Source organism: Ambystoma mexicanum, chromosome 6q (genome assembly GCF_040938575.1).
Source record: "Ambystoma mexicanum isolate Mex_15411 chromosome 6q, UKY_AmexF1_1, whole genome shotgun sequence".
NCBI lineage: Eukaryota > Metazoa > Chordata > Amphibia > Caudata > Ambystomatidae > Ambystoma > Ambystoma mexicanum.
In genome coordinates, this window is record NC_090937.1 from 84,050,543 (window position 1) to 84,071,911 (window position 21,369).

Here is a 21,369-nt window from a genome sequence, read left to right on the forward strand (position 1 = left end):
GTAAGGTGGAGGTAGAGTGTGGTGAAGTATACTGTGAATGGGTATAAGCAAGACTTTAAGTGGGCTGGGGCTAGCCGGGAGCTGAGCCGGGGCCCACCCCCAACTAGCCCCTGCCACGCCGACACCTCCGTCAGGAAGCCTGTGTAACCGTGCAGCGCTTTGGCTACACGGGCTGCTTGATGTCTCTGTACTCAGAAACAAAAGGAGAGCTGGATAGTCCAGTCCTTCTCCTGTTTCTGAGTACAGAGACATCGGCAGCAGGGTGGCCTTTTATTCAAGGAGCCGGTGATTAAAGCGTTGCCTACCACCAGCTCCTTGGATGAAAGGAATGCCTGCTGTGTGTGAGCTGGGGCACACAGGTGGCACACCTAGCCCCTTCTTTGCTTTAAAGGAGGGGCTGGGCACATCAAAGATAATAATGCCAGTGCACGCCAGCTCTACTTCTATTACCAGCACCCCCCTATTTTAGGCATGGAGGGGCTCTCCTTAGGGGCCTGGCCCATCCAGGCCACACCCCCAAGGAGAGCCCTCCCTTGATTTCTAATCCCACTTAATGCACTGGGTATAAGGATAGATTGGGAGGCAATAGGCATAGAGTGGAGAGGGTGTAGGGATAGAGTGGATAGTGGTAGATTGGGGTGTGGTGGTATCAGAGTGGGGTTAGGGCATAGCGGGATGTGGGATAGAGTGATATGAGATGGAGAGGGGTGGGAAAGAGTGGGGATGAGGCAGGTAGGGTGTGGGTAGAGGGAGGTGGTGGTAGAGGGAGGGGTTAGAGTGGGTGCTGGTACAAGGATAGCAGTAGTATGGGTATTGGGGTGGAGGGGCATGGGGTAGAATGCATTGGAGTAGTTGGGTGGGGAAGAGTGGGGTAGGGGGACAGTGTGTGCGGTTGGATAGAGCGGGAGTTAAAGTGGGGGGAGTAGGGTGGGATAGAGGTTGGGGTGAGGTTGGGTAGAGTGAGTGGGCTAGGGGTAAAATAAGGTGGGTGACGAGTCACATGGGGCAGTGTGGGGTGGGTTTGGTGTAGGGATAGTGTGAGGTGGGTGCAGGGATAATAGAGGGGGCAGAGGTAGATTGGGGTGGGATAGAATGGATTGAGGTGAACTCAGACACAATCAACGAATCATCCGAGAGGCCCCTCGTTGGCTCTAGGTGAACCTGACATGCCCCATGAGATTCACCGCTCCTGACCAGGTAACCAACCAGCACGCCAAACCCGGAGGCGCAAAGCAAGTTTATCAGGGGCCCACATCAGCGCCCAAAATCCCATGCAGGACTTGCAGTGGCTGTGAATCTTCTCTAAAAAAAAAAAAAAGTGTTCACTTCCACAGGCCATCCAGGCCTGCTTGCCATTTACCATTCCAGGCAGCTATTCTGCTTCGCAGTTGTGTGATGGATTTTGGAGTCAAGGGGTAATTATTTGTTTACTCTGTGCCCAGATTCCCATTCGTGGGGCAGAAATATATAAAGCTTAATTAACAAATTGTTTAACCTATTGATTCAATTCATTGGTTGGGAACCACCCGTGTATTTTAGATATTCTGCTTCGTGACACCCCTTTTCCTTCACTCTTCTTTGTAGCAGCAGTTGTGCCAAAACTGAAAAGGACACCCCTAGCGTTGCTTGGTTGCATGTACTGCAGAGAACTTTATTTGAAACCATTCTTCCTTTATATTATGTCCTATACTTTTATGCTGCGTATGCAGACAGTTTACTGTTTCCCAAAAACAAACATAAAAAAAGGATGACTACAAAGGGATTAAAGGTGTGCTCTGGGATCAGATTCCCCATAGTCTGGTGGAGCCGGTTTAGCAGTTTTCACTCTGAATGGCCGGCCTATCTGGCAGCTGCCGTCCCACTCCATTCTCGCTAAGGAAGAAAGGTGTGCATAGGGTAGCACAAGAAATAGGGCGTGCCTATTTGTCAATTGACATAAGATGAAGGTGTGATATTGGGTCAAGCGCATTATTTTCTCATTGTCTGCGAATTCACAAAATCGGAGGCCAGTCCTACCTTCAAATGAGTTTTCACAATTTCAAATTATTTGTTTGAAACTCTGTGTTCACTGTGTTTGCTTGTCTTGCTTGTTCTTGTAAATTATTCCTGGGGTAAAGGGACCTTTCCCCTACATCTTCCCCATGTCTTTATATATATTTATTGGGTATTTATCATGCGCCTACACATAAGTGTTTTAAGGCGCAAGTTCCTCTTCCACTTGCAAACCGTAGTGCATCGCTAAGCAGCGTGCGCTGCATTACAAATCATCAACAGATCATTACAAAACATCCTAGCCAGTGGCATGATTTATTTCAGAAGAATACCACTGCTGGATAAAGGGAACTTGCCCCCATATCTTCACCACGTCCATCCTCTTCCACTTTCCAACCTCATAGCAGCGCTAAGCAACGTGTGCAGCGTCACAAATCATCAACAGAGAAAGAAAAATCATCCTACCATGTGCCTTGGTTATTTCAGAAGAATACCACTTCGAGAATACCACAAAGCACTATGCTAGGGTAATGGGCTTTCAAATGTATGTGGGAGTGTTCAGTGCAGAATGTGGGCCCTATGCATTTTTTTCTCACAGAAAATCTTCTTAAAGATGGTGTTTGCCGCGCATTCGACATAATTCGCCCACGCACACGTTCGTTGGCATCCACAACTGGAATTCTGGAAGTACGGAATGTCTGTGCATCCACTAAGTACTTGCAGACGCACTTTCCCCAATGGCTGCAATTGTTACCAGTAACCCTGATTATATCAAGTATGATGAGTAGGCCGTTCCGGTAACAACGGTGCTGGTAAGCGACCAGCACCGTTGTAACCGGACTGGCACACTCCGAGTCCTGCAGGCGGGTGCTGTCCCTCCTGCCAGGTCTGACCAGGCAGGCGGAACGGTACCCGATCGCAGACTTTGAGGGGAGCACCAGCTTCCGTCCTCCCCATTTCCATTGAGTCCTAATGGACTCAATGGGAATGGGGAGTCATTTTTTCCGGCGCCTGGCTATGGGGAATTACCGGGACCACTGGGGCTGTAATGCCCCGGTAATTACCCAGTGTCAGGCACCGGGGAAAAAACGACTGCGGCAGCAGCCGTGCCGTTTTTAACGGCATGGCTACAGTAATGATCGTGAGAAGCTGCAGTCCTACCCAAGAAGCAAGGAACCATGCTTGCCCTTAAATAAGAAAATCTCCCCCTTCTGAACTCATAACGTGCCCACCCCCCACAAATATTTTGTTTGTGTGCATGCAGTGTCGCCAGGTTTGCAGCTCCCTTGGCAGAGGAAAAGGAGATAACAGGACTGTGAGGAGGAAGATTTGATTTTGGAGTGATAAAGATTTCTGGTAAGTTATTAGCCAACCTGTGCTCCAGTTCAATTCTTCCGTTAGGGGATAGTTTAATTGATAAAGCAGTTATTCAACAGCTGAAGTGCTCTACTAAATCTTTGAAACAGTTGGGTGTTTCTTAGACGTCCCTCGAGTGGTACGGAGTCAGTACAGCTTGCAGTGATTGTGGAGCCAATGGAGAGGCTGCATCAGTACTGCCCTGGCTACATCTGTCCTTTGATACTGTGGATCATGCTACACCCCTACGTGTGGTTATTGGGGGAGTCTCCTTGACCTGGCACACCACTTTTAAAATAGGTTGCCAACCGTCTCTGTTGATTGCCTTCAGTACATGTACATCAGTTAGTGTAGCCTGCAGAGGGCCGCAGGGTACCCCCAGGCCCCCTTTAAGTTCAATATCTATATCTAGCCACTTGCCCCACTCTTTCAAAGCAGTGGATTACAAATGATTTTCCTATGTTGATGGCACTTAGACCCCTCTCTGTTTGGATGGGGACAGGGATGTGTCGGCAGACATCTTGTATCGCTGTCTCTCAGACATTGTGGCTTAGATGGATAACAACTGCTTAAGATAAATTCAGATTAGACCGAGGTGACAGTGGTTGTTGGTTCCAAAGACGAGTGGGATGCATCATTCTAGCCCCCATCAATTGGAACTCATTGCTTACTGGTGAACTTGGGTTACAAGTTAGGCGACTTACTGCCAGTTGCTCCCAGAGACGTCTCCAGTGCTTGTTTCTATCATGTTTGCATTTTGAGGAAGATTGTACTGTCCTAATCCTTACACCCGCAATCCACTGTAACTAATGCAGTTATTTCCACTAGGTTCGATTATGGCAACTCTCCTTGTTTTAATGAGATGATTCCAGTTCATACAGAACTCTGATGACAGGCTTAGGACAAAGAGAGCATGTCTCTCCTGTAATCGGACGCCTTCATTGGCTCCCTGTTCAACAGAGGATTTAGTTTAAGGTATTGTATTTCGCCCATCTGTCCTATTGTGCCCAAATCCCAAACGTTGAGGCCTTCTTTACTGTTGAGGCCTTTGCGTTGAAACAATGCAGATCTTCTTCAGTGCCCAAAATAGCAAAAGAGAAGAATGGGTGGCATAGCCTTTTCCTTCACAACCTCCTGTCTTTGGAATTCTCTATGGTTGAGACTGAGATCCATTCGGAAAGCCCTCGAAATGTGGCTTTTCCACCATTGATATACCCTGGGCTCCTGAATTTCTCCAGCACTAGGAATCCCAAAGGTAAACAAATGCTCTACAAAAACCCAGATCAAAATGAAATCAGAATCAAATCATTGGGCCTCATTACGACTGTGCCGGACCAGAAACACCACTGCCAGTAAGCCTACCGGCACCGGTGTTTCCGGACTGGCACAGTACAACTCTGTGGGCGAGTGCCCTCCCTGCCCGCAGAGTTCCATGGAAGCACCAGCACCGTTATTAACGGTGCCAGTGCTTCTGTGGTCCCCATTCCCATGGAGTCCTAATGGGAATGGGAATGGAGAATTACAAAATTACCGGCGCCTGACTTCCCGGCCGCTGGGGTCGTAATACCCCAGTGTTACCAGAAAGTCAAGCCGCCGGTATCACCGGCTGGCTTACAGCCAGACGCATAATGAGGCCCACTGTGTTGTATGTGAGTGTCCTGAGGGTACTCAGGTCTCTTGGCAAGGCCCTATGCAGGCTGATGGAGAGTCATGTTGTGCTGAACATCCTGGAGTGAGCCAGGTCTCCGGGGAGGTCATGACTACTTAAAGTCATGGAGACCGGCGCTCAGGTTTCGGGTGAGGTGGCCCAAAAGCCAGATGGCATTGGCTCCTCACTGGGAAATACGAACGGAAGGTCTAGGGCATAATATTGGGTTTAATAGCAAAGAAAGGTAGTAGTGGATCAGGGCAGGATGTTGATATTGTCCCTGAGACCTATGGAAGAGTATTGATAGAGATTTGATATGCACAGGACCTGAAATACTCTGGGAAGAGCAAAGAAGCCCTTATAAAATACGCATTGAGGAAAGTGCTGTACATTGAGAGGCCCGAAAAGGAAGACAAGGTGACGGATTGGGCACAGGCTTCCCGAAGAGGCAGAAGTGAGGAAAGAGAAGATGATTACAGATGGCGGATGCCGCTGGTTGGCACAAATGGTAAGTGACAAAGGAGCTTGGAATGGGTCTTTTGTCAGGGGAACGAGACAAGGTGACAGCTAAGACAAAGATAAGTGAGAAAGGGAGCAGCAAGAGCAGGAACTGGGGGGTGATGTATGGTACCATAAAACACCTAGAGGATAAGCAACAAGAATATAACGATAGTAAAACACAAGTTGATGAACCTTGTAACAAGGCAAAAGAGTAGGGGGTGAAGATACATTTGCATGATGTGTACAGGGACATTTAGGGGTGAATTTGGGGGAAGATGAAGCTCGGAAGGTCTTATCACTGGCTCTGATAAGGTTCCATGTGTCAATATCCCCGCAAAAATATCGCCATACAAAAATATCACCATCTTTTTGCGGCGATATTAAGGCATGGACCTGCGGGGGACACCCCTGCAACCCCTGCATTATTTTTAAATGAGTGGGGGACACCCCCGCAACCCCTGCTCCCAAAAACCCCAAAAATTATCCCCCCGCCAAAAATATCGCCTATGGCCGTTCCAAACGACCATATATAGGCGATATTTTTGGTGGGGATAATATGTAGTGATACCCTCTGAACCATGATGATAAGTGGTACCAAGGAAAGCATATTGCTGATAGCAGATAGGAGTGAATGAGGTGGAGGGGGCGGGCGGGGACTGAATCGAGGATAACATTGGAATGGGAAAGGCCATTTTCGCAAAGGCAGGTATCAAATACTGACTGATCCGGAAGGGGATCAGAAACGTCGGGAGACTGATGCCTAGTGAATTCAACCAGAGAATGGCATACACGTAGCTGGGGTCTGAACAAATAAAATGTCCGCAGGTAACGAGAAACAGGACGCTAATGTTCAGTGAAAGAAAAAGTAAGGTGAAGAAGCCTGTGCCTGCTGTAAAGGGCCCGGAGTAAGCAGCAAGGCCAGAAGAAGAAAGAAGGGTAACATTCTAATGAGAGCCGATGGCGCTTGGAGGCAGAAGAAATACACCGGTGGGTTGCCGCCAACCCTGTAACACAGCGCCTAAATTCCCAGTGCCACCGGGACATTACAAGTCCCAGCGGATCGGGATGTCAGGTAACGGAATATGTAAGTCCCCATTCCTTCCACGGGAATGTGGACTCGGAAGCACCGGCACCATTGCTAACAGTGCTTGTGCTTCCGAGACAACTCTGCTTTCCGGGGGCCGTTGCGACGGCAGGTCAGACCAGCCAGGCGCACAGGCCCTGGAAAGCAGAGTTGTAGTCTGCCAGTCCCGAAAGGGTGCAGGTACATTGTTGCTGGCACCCTTATTTCTAGACCGGCAGACTTGTAATGAGGCCCAATGTGTAGTAAGTGAGCTTAAGGAGGGTGTAAGTGGGGAGTACTAGTGGCACAACGGGCACAACAGTCATATCATCAGCACTATTTTCATTTATGTTTTATTTTATTGTTGATAGCACCCAGAGGTATCCCAGCGCTAGTAAAGGTTACTATACAATCAATGCAAATACACCAATGCGGTTCAATTAAGGTTACAGAAGGAAAAAATACATTACAGGCGTTACAACCGTGAGGTTACATTTTGGTCACAGATCATGAAAGACTAAATCATACACTTGGGACAGGAACACTGAGGCCACGGAAGAGATTTTTTTTGCAGGCAAATAAGTCAGGTAAGGGGGAGGTCATTAAGCCTATTTGTTGAACAATGCCGTTTTAACTTGGGTGTGTCTTGGGTCTGGGGGGGGTGTTCCATTGTGTGGGGGCGATGACGGGGAAACAAGTTCCGCCCACTCTTTTTCTATTGACTCTCGGGGTGATTAGGGAGGTAGAAGAGTAGGGTCGCAGGATGCAGGGATTGGGCTTTTTATCGATGTGACAGCAGCAGTGGAGCAGCAGAGGGGGTTTCCAGGATGGTAGAGGAAGGGGAGAATGACATGGAAACAAGTGAGAAGGAGTTGGGAAAAGGTGACTCACGCACTGCCTCCCTATAGGTTCACAATTAGAATGAAAAGATATTTCCATGACGTATTTCAGATGCGTGTTCTCAGTTTGTTCCTGGTAAGTCATCCAACACGTGTTTCGACTACAGAGGTCGTCCTCAAGGCTGTCCAGTTCATTACAGATACAATGTATTCGAAACAAATGAAAAATATGGTATAGCCATAGTCACAAAAAGAAATGAAAACCATATTAGCATCATATGATTGTGGAACCGAATACATAAAATAATGACATGGTTGAATAACATTGAGGTGCAAATATAAATATCACATCAGAATGTAATTGAAGAAAATTAAGCAGGTGAATACATAATGCAATTTCTTTCAGTTTATTTTGTTTAGTTTTGATACTACATTTGTACAACAGTTTTTCTAGGCTTGCGTTAGATTATATGCTCGTAAATGTAGACTCACATTAAGTAGGGAACAAATAAGCTACAGTTAAATGCGTTTTGCTTAATATGGTACTATAATATTGTATGAATTGCCCCAGTGGTTTATTAATGTGATTTGTTCACGTTTCACATAATCCATAGAAAGCAGAATTATTTAGATCCATATTTTTCCTCTATCAATTGCGCTCCATGACTCAACCTCTAGCCCCGCCCAATCACTCTGGCATTAGCCCCACTGCCCCTCAACCTGCAGGTGGAATCCCCTTATCATGTTTTAATTCCTCCTCATATCCATCTCCCTTAGACGTACACTCTTATGCCAATAGTTTTGCCAAAGTTATGAGCAGGGCTTTAAGTGGCCAGGAGCTGGCCAGGGCTGAGCCCCAACAGTTTCCAAATATTGCCTTTGAGCCGGGGCTCTGCAGGGCTCTCCGAACTGACAGATCTCTTCCTTGCAATAATGTTAATACAAAGCTATGTGACAATGCTGCATTTTGCCGGTAGATGTCACTATCAGTCATCTTTATAATTACATCAGTTAAATACATTTTGAATTAGGTTGTTTTCAAACAGGTTTAAATATTGTAACACATTATATTAAAGTATTGACATAGCAATGATGTTAATTAGGGTTTAGGTGTGTGTGACCAAAAAAAGTTTACCTTTTCCAATTTGACTGAATTTTTTTGGGTCGTTTTTGTGGGCCGTTTTTTTGGGCCTCCCCTCCCAGCTTGCCCCCAACTCAACCTATTCCCTTACCCCACCCCTCATATATATTTAACTTAATTTGACCGAAATTCCCCCCAAAAACGATCAAAGAAATGCGGTCAAATTGAAAAGATCAATTTGGCCTGCGATCAAATATGCTAATACCGTTAATTAGCACAGAAGAATCACAGATTTCTTTCAAAGGATCCATTGGATTTAATGGTGCAGTGACCTATTTTGATTTCAAGTTCTATTTTATATCTGAATATATTAATTTTGGGCAATATTTTTAAGCGCATTTATATTATTTAATATATATTTTAAAGTAGAATGGACTCTCTTTCATTGCACCTATGAAAACTCTGTTAGGTCATTCTTACTTAGGTATGATATGACCCACCTCTTTTAAAACCTCTGGATATAAAGGTGCGCTAGAACTTTTTTAGGCCCCACCCCTTCGATTCCTTATCTCACTTAAAGTACTGCTTATGAGCCCAGAGACATTGAGTACAGGGGGCAGAAGAGACATCTGCACCCCTTTCTTCTTTAGCAACGGTGACGGGGACCACACTGTGGCCCCATAGACATATATATTCACACTTTTCCGCTTTCGACTATACTTGCAAAATGACTGCGCTCAAGCAGCGTCAATGCTGCTAGAGATAAAACGTGATTTGGCTGTTCAGCCATGCACGTCAGCAGCAATGCTGGAAATGCAGTGATTTTGCGCAGTCTCAGGGATCCCCCTGTAATGCTGAGTGACGGTCCCCGAGGCAGACATCTGAAAGGTAGCTCTGCGGGTTTGATGACTGTTGCTGAGATATTCCAGGTTGAGGTCAATCTATAGGTTTTTTTCAAATCTCTTCTGTAAAATGTGCTGTACAATGCACCATGGTCACCTGGCAGGGGTCCAGCTTGGTGGCTTGTTCGTATTAATGGGTGGTGGAGGGGATTGGCGTCCCTCTTGTGAAAATCTAATGTAGGCACCCATGTATGAACCAAGATTAAAAAATACAGTACAAAGCTGACAGGAACTGTCCAGGCGTCGTGCATTCATCTCCAGAAACACTGTGGCGTGCTTATGTTTTAGTGGTTAACATCAATGAGCGAATAGCATATTTCTGAAGTTGTGTGGGATGGAGAATGCTGCCCTTCCACTATAACCAGTTGCACGCGCCTTCCTGAAGCGTCAACTCGTTTGTTATGCATTGGGTCTAGCCTCAAGCATACTGGCGACGTAGCTTCCCTGTGAGATCACGCATGTGGGCGGGAATCTCACGCTCCCTTCCTTTCTCCCGGTTCACTCTCTCTCTCTCTCAGCAATCCTCGGCTGGGAATTACTCGAAGCGGCAGAAGAGCTGTGCTCGGACAGCCACCACCAGACACCCTCGCTCGCGCCAGACCAATTAAACAGCTGCGGTTACGCCAACTTCCCGCGGCAGAGAGCCAACCCTCGACGGGACCATCACGTATGTTACATTTTGTTTGCAAATGACAGGAAATCACGTATTGCCTGTTGAAGCTGTGCAGCAGAAGTCCGCCTCCAGTGCCTAGAAAGCAGTAACGAGCTGCCTTATGCAACAAGGGGTGCAGCGCGGTGTTTATTCGTCCAGGCGTAGTCCTTGGTGATTGATTCTTGCTTCAGACTTTGCCCGGTGTGAGATCCGAACTCGGCAAACACTGCTCACAGCACACATACAAGTGCACAGACATTTGCAGGACAGTTTCTAGCCCATTTGGTGCCCAGGACGAAACACTAGAATAACCCCACCAACCCTCTCGCTCGCTCGCCATGTGCTCCACTCCTCTATATATATGTATGTATATATATATATATATATATATATATATATATATATATGGCACACGGTAGTCAAACTTTCTGGGGCACATTATCTGGTGGTTCTAGTGCACAGGGGACACTTTGGATTCATTCCCTGCCAGAGTATGCTTTTAGGACTACAGTAACCATTGGACGGGCATGATGTGCCCTAGTGGGTGGTGGGCAGTGGGCATGCCTTCTGTGGCACACACTTTTGTGTTGGGAATGTTGTGGCATAGTAACTGATTAACATGCATTTTATGGCATTGACTGATGGGCAGGCAGTCTGGAACAGAGCAACATATGTGCATGTTTAGTTACATAGACATTTCTATGTCCGCTCAATGGGCCTCATTACAACCTTGTCGCAGGGCTTTAAGTGGGGTAGGAAATCATTTAGGGGCGTGGCTTGTGGGATGGGCGGGGCCTAAAAAAGTATACAAACAGTAAGGTATGCACGCAAATATATATAAATGTTATATATGTATGTGCGTACCTTGCTATGGTTTGTGTACTATGCAAGTCATCTTTTCTAAACATAGACATATGTAACATAATTACATTAAGCAGTCTCGCCATTCCATTCCTTTTGCTTGAGCTTGTCACACACTTATCTTAATATGGCATGAGGGCCCTTATCCCACGTACAATTTAAATAGACAAAGCGTTCTGAATATCTTTAGAGATGTCTTTGAATTGGAGGATTTAACATCACATGACATCGCGCAAATTGAATACCTTACTGAAGCCTCCACAGCGATTGTGAGATTATGGATTCCCTTCGGCATAGTTCTAAACACTATATGGCTGGCCAAGATGACCTTATTTGATATGGGATTTTTACTTGTCCAAGTCCCAGATCGCATTGAAAAACGTGAGGATGTTCCATCTGATCACCAACCTCAAATTTACTTTAGTTCACGTGATGACTTGCAGACACCTAGGAATTAACCATCAACGTCATCACAACCTCATGTCATTAAGGTAGCCTGCTGGAACACTCGAGGCAATGCCCACTTGCATATTTCTCTAAAATATTTAGCTGATTATGCTATAATTGCTCTTCAAGAGACCTGGTATTTGGACCCTCCATCTTGGGACAATTCTGATGTTGTATTATTACCTGCAAGGACCTCGTGGACGGCCTTCATCTGGCTTAATGGTGGCTGCTAAAAAGAAGATTGGATTTAAAATGAAAGCATGGATGCATGTTAACATCTTCATGCAATTAGTGAAAATTATATCTAATGACCATATAATTGCTCTTATTAATATCTATCGCAATCCGGTAGGGCTATCTGATGTGGCCTTTTTTGAGGGATTAACGGGGCTTTTAGACTTAATATCTACAACAGTTGGTATTACTGAAACCATCATAGTGGGTGATTTAAATATGGACTGTGTGTCTCTCGATACCAAAACTAAAACGAAGGCCTGCTCTATCTGGTCCCGCCTTATGAGTGATCGAAATATGCAAGTTCTAAATGGTTCAGTAGAACGAGATATACCCCCAATCTCTATGTGGCAGCGTAATCAAAGTCCAAGTATCATTGACTATATTTACGTTGACCAATTAATGTTTGATAGAGTAGCTCTGTTCGAGATTATTCCACAGTCACTAAGTGATCATCATCTACTTTCACTACAGCTTAAATGGTCATCTGCTCCTCCCACAAAACAATGGCTGACCCAACCCCTAATGATTAATAAAACCAAAAACCGCCTAAAATGGTCACATGGTAATTTAGTGAAGTTTTCACGTGCAATAAACAAGTCAGACAGCTCATATAAATTGATTGAATACACTGATTTTTTGGAACCATTTCGAAATACCATTGTGCAAAACCCAAACGTAAAAACCCATAAGCATACGTTTGACCTAGAAATTAAATTACGAAAGGCTGAATACCGCAAAGAAAAGAGACAAATCATTGCTACAAATAATGTTAACATAAATAGCGCCCTAAAGACGGCTAAATGCAAATATTTGAACTGGATTCGTGGGCGTCAAGCTTGGATCTTCCAAGAAGATGGTGAAACCATGCTCACTTCCATACGGTCAAAAAATTCTGCCGAAATATGGCGTATTCTTAATTTTCATCCAAATTCGTCACAAGCATATGTACAAACTAATGCAGTATCAGAAGACGTTTGGATATCACATTTTTCCGATTATTATCGAGATCCAACCTTTAAGCCTGATAACTATAAGATTCAGTCCACCACCTCTTGGAATATCCAATGCTCACCCCTTTTACTCGAAGAGCTGATCCAAAAGTTAAGCTCATCGAGAGCTGCTGGCCCTAATGGTTTTCATAATGCCTTTTTGAAAGAAAATCCAAGGCTTTGGTGAAAGAAAATCCAAGGCTTTGGCCAATAACCTTAATGCAATTTTCCATCAAGTGATGGCCCATTGCAAGCTGCCGGCATCCTAGCTATGCTCTGTAATAGTTCCAATATATAAGAAGGGTGACCGCTCTAACCCTCGAAATTACCGTCCGATTGCATTACTGGACGCCCCAGGAAAAATCTTTGCAAAATTGGTAATGGCAGAATTTAATCAATGGACTGCATCTAGTGGCAAGCGAGATTGTCAACAATCGGGTTTTGTCGCGGGTCTAGGCACCTGTGTTAATCTTCTAACCCTGAATGCTATAAAAGCCCTATGTCAATCAAATAAACAATCAGTTTATTTTGCGTTTATTGATTTACATGCTGCATTTGACTCTCTATCCCGTGCTCTATTAATGGCGAAATTAACAAGAGACAGCTGCCCTCCAGATGTTCAAGATATCATTCGTGCCTTCCATGCCGAAACATCGATCCGCATAAGATTAACTCTGGAGGGTTTGCTGTCTGCTCCAATTAAGACAGCACATGGTCTAAAGCAAGGCTGCTTACTAGCCGCTGCAATTTTCAATTACTTTATACATGACCTAAGCTCGTTTTTTTTTGCAAATTCCTTCTGATGCCCCAGCCCTTAATGGTCAAAAAATTACCAATCTGAATTATGCGGACGATATAGTCCTTATATCAAAAACGCCGAAGGGTTTACAGAATCTGATTGACGCGTTTAACCTGTACCTATCCGAGAATCAATTGGTAGTTAATACTAAGAAAACCCAGATCGTAGTTTACCAAGCAAATCGCCTCCACAAGTACAGGTTTAAATGGTCAATAAATAACACACCTTTAGAAACTGTGACAACCTATACCTATTTGGGCATTGATTTTGGAGGTTCTATTAAACCATGTAGCCAAGTGGAAAGCATGGAGGCTAAGTTGACTACGGCCATCTCACAGACCAAAATTATACTACACAAGTTTGGGAAATTTACTATAAAACCAGCAATAATCTTCTGGACAATGAAAGTAATCCCCTCAACTTTATATGGGGCGGAAACCCTCCTGAATTGTCAAAACCTAAATTTGGATAGATTTGAAGCAAAATATTGGCGGGCAGTACTTAACTTGCCTCAATGTGTTCCCGGCTCATGGCTGCGCTATGAACTAGGCCTGATTTCTATGCATGCAGTTTATACTTGGCGTTGTTGTATGTTATTCCGCAAATGTTTAATGGGAAATCAAAAAGTAAATATGCTATCGACAATTGCCAACTATATGCTGTCTTCAGATAAGGTCTTTGCAAAACTATGGGTTGACTTTTGTCTGGAAAATCTAGCAAAGGCAAATATAACTATCCACATGCTAATTACTAACCCAGTAAAGTCGAAAAAAAAACATGTACCAATTAGACTGGGTTACTACCATAGACAAATTTGAAAAGTATCGTCAGCCATGTAAGTTTCGGTTCTGGCCTAAAGCAGTAAAAAGTCCTGAGACTTATTTGTTAAAATTCCCATCTGTAATATTAAGAGCAGGGTTCTTGAGAGCACGACTTGATTTATGGCCTACTTATCAAGTCCAGGTAAGACGTAACTTAAGACCTCAGGAACTTGTGTTCTGCAGATTCTGTAGCGATCCGAATACCATCGAATCCTTAGAACATTTGGTCTGTGATTGCGCTCAATTAACTGCTCAAAGATTAATGCACTTCTCAAAAGTGATTTCATTCATATAAACTGTTGACCATGATATGCGTTGGTCTTTTTTATTGCGTTCTAATAACTATTGGACTCAGATAGCACTGACTACATTTTTAATGGCTTTGGATTTGGGTAACACTTCATGAGTGGAAGTTACAAAGTCTCAAGCAGCAACTAAGCCGATTGGACAAGTAAAAACTGTGATAACTAAATTGTGCTAGCGATCTACAAACTCAGGTTTTATGAATTAGTTGTATGCAATAATCATCTTCTTATTTTTTGATTGTTGCCTACTGTCTGAGTGTCTGTCTTAATCTTAATAACTAGTATTATGCATATATATGAGTTTGTTGTTAAGTGAAGAACTATATTTTGGCTGCTTGAGTCTGACAATTGTAAATTGAGTCTGTACATTGTAAATGGAATATTTGGTATGCTTTTTAAAGTTAAAAATTATGAATTTGTATATTGAAATGTTGTTTAAAACAGCTAAAACAATATATAAATGTTATATTTATGTGTGCGTACCTTACTATGGATTGCGTACTTTTCAAGCCATCTTTTTAAAACATTTCTATGTTTATAAAAGATGGCTTGAAAAGTACATAATTCAAGCCATCTTTTATAAAGCTTTGCTGACGGACAAAGACGCCTTAGGCTTTGTCCGTTGTCAAAGCTTTATGAAAGATGGATTGAATTGTGTACTTTTCAAGCCATCTTTTATAAACAGAAATGTTTTAAAAAGATAGCTTGAAAAGTATGCAAACCATAGTAAGGTACGCACACACATATATAACATTTATATATATTTGTGTGCATAACTTACGGTTTGCCTACTTTTCAAGCCATCTTTTTAAAACATTTCTATCTTGTTTAGTTTTAGCTTGTTTTTAAGTATTAGGCATTTGCAAGGCATTGTAATTATATGCCCATGTACTCGTACCATTTTTCAGCTCCTACCATTGATGGCTGGTTAATACCACTATGGCAGTGCCTGGCAACTGCCTTTCCATGCCTACACAGATGGGGAGCAGGTGCAAGAGGATCTAGGTCACCTGGACTAAGCCCCACCCACCTGTCAATCACTCTAAACTGTTGTTGCCTTCCTGGTTGCCGCTCTTTTTCTCTATTTAAGCTGCCCTACAGCCTATTTTCCTTTGCAGATGGGGAGCAGGTGCAAGTGGATCTAGGTCACCTGGCCTAAGCCCTGCCCACCTTCATAGCCCTGCCTCTTCCTTTCTGCTCTTAACTCTTAGACCAACTTCTCCGGTGCGTCAGGTGAGGACAGGTGCTCCTTAGCACAGTAAGTTGTGAATTTGTAAAAGTTGTATTCCTGTGCCGCAGTGTGTGTGTGCCCGCTACCCCCTCCCTTTGTCCCGGTTGCTTCCTTGTTGGCCCTTGCTCCCTCTCACTGGTTGACTGGCCCTTTAAATCAGCCACCCTAGGCACCCCTGCTGTGGCAGCCCCCTCGACCAAGGACCAGAGGCTAAGGACAGCTCCAGTAGTGTCTTCCGGTGTCCGCCGTGGTAGCACCTAGCCTGCTACCATCAACCTGCTGTGACTGATCAGGTAAATTGAATCTGGGTGTGTTGTATTGTGGCATGCTCGAAAACCTAGCCTTTATCCCCTTCTAGGAAAGTCGAATCTGGGTCTGTGGTATTGTGCTGTGCTGAAAAACATAGCCTTTTCCCCCTTTTGGGAAAGTCGAATCTGTGTGTGTTGTATTATGATGTGCTCAAATACTTAGCCCATAAATCGGTGCGCATTGTGCGCTCCCTTGCTTCACTAGCCGCATGCGCACCCTCGCATCGTAGGTCACCACATCTTGTTCCGTTCCCCCTCCTGCATTTCCCTTCCTTACTCTCGCATCGCAGTCCTTCCCTCTTCAATTTATTGTGTACTAGTCTGACACTGTCTCATGGCTCCACTGTTTTTCTGGCATTACTTTGCATTGCCTGCATTCTTCTTCTAGGTACCTGTTGTGTTCTGTGCCTTGTTGACTGTATTGACTTTGTGTTTGCTCTCTACGGTTCTTGATATTGTGTTGCTATCCACTGTTTGTGGCATCACATTGCAATTGTCTGCATTCTTCACTTCTAGGTTCCCTGCTGACCTCTGTTTTTTGCTTTTGGTCCTGTATTGCATCTGCTTTCTATACTTCTAGGTTCTCTGTTGTGCTCTTTTCTTTCTGATGGTTCTGTACTTCATCTGATTTGTAGGTCCATTCTTGTTCTCTGTTGTGCCCCCCTCCCTTTCGTGTCCCACCCTGTGCCTCCTTTCTGTCTGCCCCCCCTGCACAGCATCCCCTAGCCCCTCCCCTGCCTGGGCTCCCCTCTCCCTGCCCTCTCCCCCCTTTCCTCCCTGCACCTCTATGGTGCTCTCTGTCACTTCCTTTCCTCTCCTGCTATCCCTTCTTAACCCTCTCTGGCTCCACTGCCACCTCCTTCCTCTGCCACCTCTTCGACACCCCCTGCTGCTTCTCTGGCCACCCTCTTTCCTCCCTCCTCTGCCACCCCTCTGGAACTCTCTTCTCCATCTTTGACTATTCTGCCTGCTCTTTCTGCCTGCTCTTCCTTCCTCCTCTGCCCATCCTCTGGCACCTCCAACACTTCTGCAGGGTGTACCTCTGGCCTGTACCCCTCCCTGGAAGTCCTTCAAATGTGGCAAACTGCTCCACATTGCTAGTATCAACTCTCGCTCAGCTGTCAAACACTCCTCTGACATCTGCTGTCTCCTGGACGAGATAGATTTGGATGTACTCGGTCTCACCAAGACTTGTTTCACATCCAACTCAGTCACAAGTTTCAACACTCTCCTTCCTGATGGTTACAAGATCCTATCCAAACCCAGAACCAACCGTCCCGGTGGGGGTGTAGCCTTGGTTTTCCCATACTGGATCCCTTCTATCATTCCAATGCAGCACTACTCCTCATTTGAATGCCTGATCTGCAGGTTCTCTATCTCTCATGGCCTCTCTCTCACTGTGGCCACTATCTACAGGCCGCCTGAGGCCACCCTCTTCCTCTCTGAGTGGGCTGACCTCTCCTACTCTCTCCTTGCCTTTACCTCTAAACTTCTCCTCCTCGGAGACTTGTACATCCACCTGAATGATACCAGCCATTCTTCAGGACTCTTTCGCAACTTGTGCGATTCTCTCTCTCTCTCTATATTCTTCCCTCTGGCGCGACTCACACTGCAGCGCACACCCTGGATGTTCTGATCTCCTCAGACCTCCCCTTCTCTAACCCTCTCACCACTCCTCTCTCCTGGAATGATCCCTTTCTCCTTTCTTCCCACCTCTCTCTCTCTCTCTCTTCCCTGCAGGTCAAGCCAACTCCAGCACTGCCACCTACCTTCTCGGTCATCCGACCCATGAAGCATGTGTCAGTTGAGGATTTTGCCGCTATTTTCTCTCCTCCTCCTGCACCTTTGGCTGACTCACACCCTGACACAGCCCTCTTTAACCGTCAACTCACTATCTCTAACACTCTGGATGTCCTTGACACTGTCATGAGGATCCGCTTGAAGGCCAAATCCAAGTGCAATTCTTGGTACGATTCCAACCTCGCCGCCCTTAAACGCAAGTGTAGGGCGGCAGAGAGAAAGTGGAGGGCATTGGGCGCAACCACTGATAAACTGGCCTGCCGCCTGCTCCAAAGTCAGTACAGACTCTCTGTCCTCTCTGAGAAGAGAGCCTACATCCAAGCCTGCATCTCTGCGGCATCTAACAACTCGGCCAAACTTTAAAAATCTGCAAGCCAATCCTGCTGCAGTCTCTACCTCTCCTGTTCCCTCACAGGCCCTCTGCGCGGCCTTGGCCTCTCATATCGCTACTAAAACTCAGGACATCCTGTCCACCCTCTCTTCATTTACCTCCTCTTTCTCCTGCTCTACCACTCCTGGCTCGTCTGAGGCTGTCCCTCCTCCTCCTTTCTCCTCCTTTCCCCTGTTTACCTCTGACGATGTTTCTAGACAAGTCCGATCTATGAAAGTCTTGTCAAAGCAGGTTCTCCCCTGCTCATCCAGAACATTCAAGGACCACATTGACACCCTTGCTCCAGCCTCGACCAATTTCTGCAATCACTCCTTTGTCACTGGAATTTTCCCCTCCCCCATAAGCACTCTCTTGTGCACCCCCTTCTCAAGAAGCCCTCGGCCGATCCTTCCTCTCTGGCTAACTATCACCCGTTACCCTTTCCCGGGCAAAGTCTATGGAAAAGCTGGCCATCTCCCAGCTTAATCTACATATTGAATCTGTTGGTTGCCTCCATGAGCACCGGTCTGGCTTCAGAGCTGCCAGAAGCACAGAAACTGTTCTCCTGAACACCCGTGAAGACTTGCTCTCCAATTGTGACTCGAATCTCCCTTCTGTCCTCCTTCTCCCCGATCTATCTTCTGCTTTTGACATGGTCAACCATGCCATCCTGCTCAGTCATCTCCACAACAACCTTGGTGTAACTGATCAGGCCCTGGCCTGGTTGACCTCCTTTGTTACCGGCCAACCCTCTGAGGTCCAACTGGGGTCTTTCCTCTATTCTATCTCTCTCTACTTGTGGTGTTCCACAGGGGTCTAACCTCTCTTCCTGGCTCTTCAACCTCTACCTGGCACCTCTTGCTCACCACATCGCTACTTTCTGCTCCAATTTTCAATGTAATACGGATGACACTTAGCTCTCTTTTAGGCTCTCCTCACCCAGCTATGCTTCTTCTCTCATACCAGACTGTCTGACTGCAATTCAGGAGTGGTGCGCCGCCAATGATCTCTGCCTTAATGCCAGTAAGACTGAGATCCTTCTCATTGGGACACCCTCTCCCTCCTTTCCTCCTTCTCTCTGGCCACCCAGTCTGGGCCCTCTTCCTGCTACTTCCCGTGAGGCTAAGAACCTTCGTGTCATCTTAGACTCCACTCTCTCCTTCTCTCCTTGCATCTCTGCCGTCTCCAAAAAGTCAAACTATCAGCTGCACCTCCTCTGAGGTATTCTTCCTTTTCTCTCTTTCCTCCAGAAGATCTTCCTGACTCTACTCTTCGACGTTTACAACTTATCCAGAACAGGACTGGAGACTTTTCCTTGGCCTCAAGCCCAGGAATCGTATCTCTCTAGCTCTAAAATCTCTTCACTGGCTCCCTGTGGCTGCAAGGATCAACTTCAAGACCCTCTGCATCGTCCACAAGGCTTTCTGGGGCCTGGGACCGCTCTACCTCCAACTTTCTCTCCCAAAACATCTTCCTTCTCGAGCTCTCTGCTCATCCACCTCCAACTCTCTGAGGGTCAGCCGCTTCTCCAAGCAGAGAGTTGGGGGCAGGTCTATCTCCTCGGCTGAGACCTTCCTCTGGAGCAGCCTCTGGTTCTGGAAGCAACTCAAGACCTTCCTTTTCGCTTCCGCTTTCTCTCTTCCTCTTCCCTGCTGATGCACTTGACTGCTCCGCGCACTGGTCACCTGGTCACCCTCTGAACTCGGGCCCAGGCTCCTGCATGTCCAGCTGCCCTTGCACTGCCTCCAGGCTCCCCAGCACTTAAGGGTCTGTATCTGCAACCCTACAGTCCCTTCACTCTGCACTTATGAGCCACCCGCTGGCTGCACTTGTGACTTAACTGCACTTCCCCTTCCCCCCTGGCACTTCTGTCCTTCCCTGTTCCCCGCACTTGCGCAATCTGAATGACACAAGGCCTAGTAAGATCGTTGTTTTGTCCTCCATTTGTTTCCCCCTCCTTGTCTTGTCGCGCCTACAAACATTTGTGTACAGGCGCGTTATAAATGCCACATCATATCATACATAAAACCCCTAACTGTTGGCATTGCCAATGCGTGTTTTCGGGTGGTATATGTTACTCTACAAAGGAATAAAGAGATACCATTGTTTATGCTAGCCAAAGGCAACTATTTTCTGCTGCACTGGAATAACCCTGTTGGACACAGCAGTGGCAGATGTTGGATTGCAACATCAAAGCCATCACCAATACCTATGGCTTTTGAGACAATATAATTAAACATTATGTTAGCATTATCTTTTAAAGAAAACTCTGAGCATGGAAACATGTACCCCAGGCCGCCTTTTATTATTGGGGGCCATGAACTGCGCCACCCCCCAGACTATACTCCTGGTTACTGGCCTGCCAGAGCTTTCCAGGTGTCCCACATCAGCGTGGCAAGCTCATGGCGCGTCCTGACGTTAATCTATGCAATGTGGCACTTTCCATGTAAAATCGCAGGACTACAATTCCCGAAATGCAAAACAGAAACCAAGACTATTCGATCAATTTACGCATGACATAGCATAGCTTGAGGTCTCTTCTGTTTAAAGAAAAATGTATATTTGAAACAAAAGCAGTGATTGCTTTAGACTGATCGGATGGGGTCCTGAATAAGCAATAAAGCCATTGCTAGTGGCTTTCAGTTTCTGGGTGCAACCCTTTGTTGTAAAGAATTACTCGAATTTTTATTAAAGAAGTGCAGGTATTTTGTTGTGAACCTCCAACTTATTCGTCCTCACCAACCACGTTAGCAAAATTCACGTTTCAATGTCTTTTCAAATTGAGAAGGCTGTCGTTACAACAGGGCGAGCGCTTTACACGTTGTTCGAGGTTTGTGTCAGTTCAGGCTATTTTCCCCTGGTTGCACAACAGCCCCGAAACCTCCTGAAAATAGGTTCATTCATTGCAATAGTGCACTTTCAAAGAACATAACATAAGTGCGTAAGTGCCATGCCCATCAAAGTCCCCAGGGGACCTTGTCATACAAGATACATTGAACCAGTATTATGGATGACCTCTTTTTACTCTTTCTTCCACTTAGCTCCTGTCTCTCTCCTAACTCCTCCCCTTCCTCTTCTTCCCCTCTCATGCCTCCTTGCCTCTTAAAGGCACCAGCCTTTGATTCCCGAACACAACATCTTCCCCCCACTTACCATGTTGGTATGTT

General features: G+C 45.7%; 1 protein-coding gene across 2 annotated transcripts in view; it reads left to right on the forward strand.

The window, feature by feature from the left end:
- The first annotated feature begins 9,829 nt into the window (after nucleotides 1-9,829).
- The window catches only part of LOC138515792 (flavin reductase (NADPH)-like), a 48,932-nt gene continuing 37,392 nt past the window's right edge, over nucleotides 9,830-21,369 (forward strand). The window contains exons 1-2 of one of the 2 annotated variants that reach the window (XM_069630518.1): nucleotides 9,830-10,049; nucleotides 15,612-15,726. The gene's annotated coding sequence lies outside the window, so the exon portion shown is untranslated. The remainder of the gene's footprint in view (nucleotides 10,050-15,611; nucleotides 15,727-21,369) is intronic. The other variant, XM_069630517.1, reaches the window with a different exon arrangement.